At 34.7% G+C, this 5647-nt stretch overlaps 1 non-coding gene across 1 annotated transcript; it reads left to right on the top strand.

Annotated features, from left to right (window-relative positions):
• The first annotated feature begins 4543 nt into the window (after positions 1-4543).
• Positions 4544-4662, top strand: LOC134656163 (5S ribosomal RNA). The gene has a single exon (XR_010097479.1). It is a non-coding gene; the product is annotated as a 5S ribosomal RNA (ribosomal RNA).
• Positions 4663-5647: the final 985 nt, after the last annotated feature.

Below are 5647 nucleotides of genomic sequence, written 5' to 3'. Positions count from 1 at the left end.
AATACCTACTATTCAATTAAGAGACATTTATTAGGCTCAAGATAGGTATCTACAGCTCAACATAATAACATGTCATAGTTACATAATAACATTTAGGTACCTAAAACTCGGGCTTTCTTGGAAATCGATAATCCATGAAGTAGGATTAAGCATAATAGCATAATAATAATAATTTATTTATAAACATCATATATTACAGTGATTGCCTTAAAGACTAGAAACTCTGCTTCCTAAATAGGTATAACCTGTACTTTAGGGTAAACAGCGCTCCTCCCCAGAATATTAGTTGTAGGAGATGTTTATATTTTATACAATTTTTATACAAAAAAGAGAAAAAGACAATTGAGAATCATTTTAAATCATTAATACAGAAAATTTAACTTATAGATCTAAATCTGAAGCTGGTGTGTGTGTGTGTGTGTGTGTGTGTGTGTGTGTGTGTGTGTGATTATGTGACCTTTCGCGTTTTTATGTGAGGTGTATATACATAGGTAAGGTGTATGTATATACATGTACATTTTGTCCATCGCTCCACCGAACCCATGGAATGTCCCCGTGTCCCCACCAATTTGGTGAGTGAAATCTTGGGCACAAAACGAAAACTATTTGTGTGCAAACACCATCGATCACGCGGCACTTAGCCGTATTGGGCACCGCACCGTTGGATGCATTATTAAATACACGTTTGTGAGTTTTGACTTTGGAGCTTTTATACCGTGAGTCTGAGTTCTAAGTTTTTTGCAGTCTGTAATGGTAAATGTATTTTGCACGAGGAAGCACGCATTGTCGGGTATCAATCAAATTTATTGTAAGACCTATTTTAATTATATAAATACATATATGTAATAGTCACACACTGCAAGCTGCTGATAATTACTTACATAATTATTAAAAAATAATTTTATGTCAGAGATTATTGAGAAATTATAATTATGTTGTTTATTCAAATACTTTTCGCGCTCTGTTGTGCAAGATAATATATTTTTCACACCTCCTATTCAGAAAAGAGTTTTTTCTTCCCTGCTAAGAGGGATCAAAGTGGCACTTTTCTTCCCTGCTAGGAGGGATCAAAGTAACACTTTTCTGTTCTAGCACACTATTTTATTTTACATTTTTTTGCACATAATTTTTTTTAGCTTAAATAATCTGTTTAAGCATCAGATTGTGTCAACACTAAGATTTTTTTATTTTCCTCATAGTTGATGTGAAAAGCAGTATATGTCACACGGTATCAAAATCATTTCGTCTTGGGCGTTAACACTTGAATCCCTCATTACGCTCAGGATTCAATGTACGCCCTTGACGGAAATATATCATTTTGATCCCTTAATTGTAACACAAACTACTAATGATTGCATAAACATAAAGCTATGTCACATATTTTTTTAGTTATTTATCGTGTAAGATTATAGCTACGTGTGTTTGCTTTTATGTATATTCTTTATAGTTTTTAATTTATCTTCTAGGCAACTGAACTACGCTATTACTAAAACATTATGTCAAAGATTAAGTTTGGGTCTCGTCATTTTTAGAGCGACGGGAGCATCACTAAGCATATTGGTATAAATAAAATGTATAATTATGAAAATTCAAACACAACAGTGTAATGGTTAGGTATAAGTAGGTACACATTTTGTTGCGTGAATGGAGAGACTTTCTAACGATGTTCACATAGCGCTACGATTATTTTTTTATCTAGTTACATAATTATAGTTTTCGTAGATATATGAGACCCCTTTATCCATTCGTCCATTCCCATCCAAATTTCCAGCGATATTAGATTCCATGCGCACCCGTCACGAATGATTTATGAGTGGCCGGCACAAGATGAATTAGTTTGGTTAGACAGCTGATGGAAAAATGGCTACGCGCGAACTATCTGCGCAAACTTTCGATAACTTAGGTAACTGCATTGTTTTATTTTGGAGAGTTTTGAAGGGGTGTTTTCTAATTTAAATACATTATAGTCTGGAAAAAAATGACGGAATTGCCTAGAAATTCAATTCAATTCGAGTTTTGAACTCTTACAATAAACAAAAGAGAGTTCTTAAATCAAAAATGCAATAAGTTTGTGGCAAAAATTTAATAGCTTTTATCGCTGACTGTACTTTTCTTACGACAGACAACTAATACTTATCGAGACAATTCTAAAAACCCCTAACAAAATTAGGTTGCGTTGTTTCATCACAGAGTTCCTATGGCCACGTCCTGTCTCCATCATCAGATCAGTTCGACAGTACCATATTATTGTATTGTCATCAGAACTACATAGGTACAGCTGCCAATTTTCATGACGCTACGATCCTTGGAAGATGGTTAAATTAGTTACCTTAGATTCCATTACATAGTTAGTTACATACAGGTCGACCTAATAAAAGCTTGTTAATAATAAAAATTGGCCTGGGTTTTACGAGGCTAAAGGTAGGCACCTACTACTTTGGCTTATTCATATTCATGTATAGATACGTATAAGTAATATAATACGAGTACATACATAATACATACATATAGGTATGGGGTCTATATTATATTTGTACATATAATATAGAGTGTAGGTACTTTATTTTTAATTTGTATAAGTGTGTTTTGTTATTGAGATTCTACATTTTTGAATAAACATCCTTAGCTTTAGCGGGTTGTAGAGACAAGTAGATATCATGTCGGCACATACTTTTATAATGGCAAAGTGACCAAATACGAAAGTTTATATGAATGCCAATTTATTCCCGCCTGTCAATTAGTCTGTCAGTTTGAAGCTAATTGTTCTCAACCGGCCCACTTAACTCAAAGGCATTGACCTCCCACCATTTTGTTTAATGCATTATATGTAGGCGCTACCGTTTTACTAACCGATATAGGGACCTAAACTTAGGAAGTACCTACCTAGTAGAGGTTTATTAGCAAAAAAAACAATACGGATAATATATTTATATTAACATAATGTAATAATAATCTGATAAAGACTCCTTTATTGGTCTGATTCTAGAGAAATTGCTTCGAAAAATTCTGGCTACTAGTGTTCTAGCGCAGGGTGCAAGATCCATTTTTTTTCTTTTTTTTTTAATTTGGCTCATTTATTAGGTACAGAAATTTACAAACTTATAACTAGGTAAATATAAAAATTAAGAGTATTGTATGCTATTAGGCCATAGGTACTCGGTTAAATGTACCTAGCACGCTGCTGGCGTTTCCTCTTTGTATTGTTAATATGTATTTTACCAGACAAGTCTTTCCTCCTGGCGACTGGGTATATAAATAAATTAAACTCTGTCAAGCTGACAAAAAGTCATAACTTGATTGGGCCAATGTACTGAGCAACCGAATTTTTGCCGAAAAGAAAACCAAACCCAAAGATTTGATTTTTATGCCGAAACTTGCCGGAACTGAAACCAAAAGTTCGGTCGGACACTACACTACTGAAAATACAGTTTCGGCGAGGCCGAATAGTTCTGCAGTTTTTTGTCCAAAACCGAACCTTCGGCCGAAACATAATTTTTATAACCTAAGTGGTACATATAGGTAACATATTTATATTACAGACTGAAAATAACAAATCATCAAAACAGTGTAATCCGATTGCCTGTAAACCGATATGTACCGATAAGGTAGATATGCAAATATAGTATAATACCTATGTTTGATAATATGAGCGTAGACGTGGATTCAGAGCTAAGGAATGTTTCCCGCCTTTTTCGATAAGCCGCATAGGTACCTACATTTTAACCACTTTATGCATCCATGAAAATTACATTTGATTCGCGTTTTGTATAATAAAAGTTCCCTGATACTCTTGGCAAAATCATGAGTGTAATATTACTTAATTAAAAATATTTTTTTGTGTACAGTGTACGGCGATTGGGTAAGTTAGTCATATATAGGTATATTAAATTAAATAATTCTGCATCGAAAACTTTAATAAAATGGTCAGCAACAGAAGTAGCTAATGGGGTCAGGTGTTTAAAATTATCTAAAAACATCTTGGTTGTTCAGTGCATAAGAGCGTTTTATCTTTTTATTAATTTTGGTAACGCTTAAGAAAATTATATGTAACTTTTGCTGACTAAAGTTTTACGTTTTACTTTTCTCCAAGATATGTTCATGTTAAAATACTTTCTCGAACCGATATTATTTTACTCTTTCCCTTTCTAAATATCACTGTGAATACGCGTTCCCGCCAAAAATCTAAAAACGACCGTTGAAAGCTTGGGCGCGTACATTTTTATCAGTTTTTATCATCTTGGTGTCATAGTATTTATTATTTGCTCGTAGTATCGCAGTATCGAGTCGTTATCGAATGGTCGATATTTTTGTTTGCCCAGTCGCATCAATGGTCTCGACTCTCGAGTGTGTTTGAGCAATAACTTGTTCGATGAGTTCACGCTGTGATTAATTTGTGCTTACTGTTGGCAATACCTATTGCGGTTTTTCCTTAGCAATTGTATTCTGCCGCATTACTCGCATGATCTTTCTACTTCCATAATTAGGATAAGGTTATACATAGTAACATCAATAAATGACCTTGTGAATTTTTGTTCTGTTGCTCACCAACGTCCATACCACGTTGAATGCACCATTTCTCGTCCGATCACCGAAGTTAAGCAACGTCGGGCGAGGTCAGTACTTGGATGGGTGACCGCCTGGGAACACCTCGTGTCGTTGGCTTTTTTGCTTTTTCAGCTTCACTCTGATCGAATCTAGATTATTTGAACATACATTACCAATGGCGCCCGAACATGTATACAGGTTACGCATAGTGCCGCATTTGGATTTTATAATTCGAACAAGATTTGATATTAATTATAGGTACATAAGGGTGACATTTAGATGGCAACTACAGCTGCGTTACTGTTATGGCGCGATTAGAACGTTCAATCCGTACCTACCTCATTTTATCAAGGAAATTGACAGTGACAACGCCCGCGTCAAGGCGGCAGCAGCAGCTGCAGTTACCATTCGAATATCACCTTCTCTCGCAGTGCAGCTCGCCCGTCTATATTAATATTGGCGATCTCGAGACGGGTCTGCGGTTAAAGTCCGTCAAGAAATTGTAGAAAACTATTGAGGGCGCCACTTCTTACGTAACTGTCACATTTTTGACGTAAAATGCTTAAACATAGCAACAATTTTAGTAAGTATGTTTTTAGTTCCATTTTATTTAATTTCTACTATTTTATGTCGCACTATAGGTAATATTAAACAAGCTGCTATTTTTGAAATTGGAATGTGGTTTGTACTCCTGTGGCGTGAACATATAATACAATTTCTTGTAAAATAAAAAAATAAGAATAGAGACTGAACATTCTATGATAGGTTACCTATTTTAGGTACCTTCGTTTTATTAAAAAAAGTTACACACATTACTTCTTAAAGACGTAAGTGAGAATTTTTAGTGATAACGACTGCAAGATGAAACTAGAGTACAGCACCAAAAAGGTAACGAGTGATTAACAACAAATAAACATACACAACGCAACATATAAACATAATTGAAGTTACCAGTTTAGATACAATCCAATATTTTATGCAAGACCCTCAAAGCCCAAAATAATTACCCAATCCGAAAACATTATATTATAAGCCAGTTCTACCAAAATAGCGAAACAAAATCCATTACTTAGCTTATTACTGCTCATCCGACCGCACACAG

The sequence above is a fragment of the Cydia amplana genome, chromosome 17 (assembly GCF_948474715.1).
Source record: "Cydia amplana chromosome 17, ilCydAmpl1.1, whole genome shotgun sequence".
In the NCBI taxonomy this organism is placed as follows: domain Eukaryota; kingdom Metazoa; phylum Arthropoda; class Insecta; order Lepidoptera; family Tortricidae; genus Cydia; species Cydia amplana.
The sequence above is the reverse complement of the archived record's forward strand: the minus strand, read 5'-3'. Positions and strand labels throughout refer to the sequence as shown.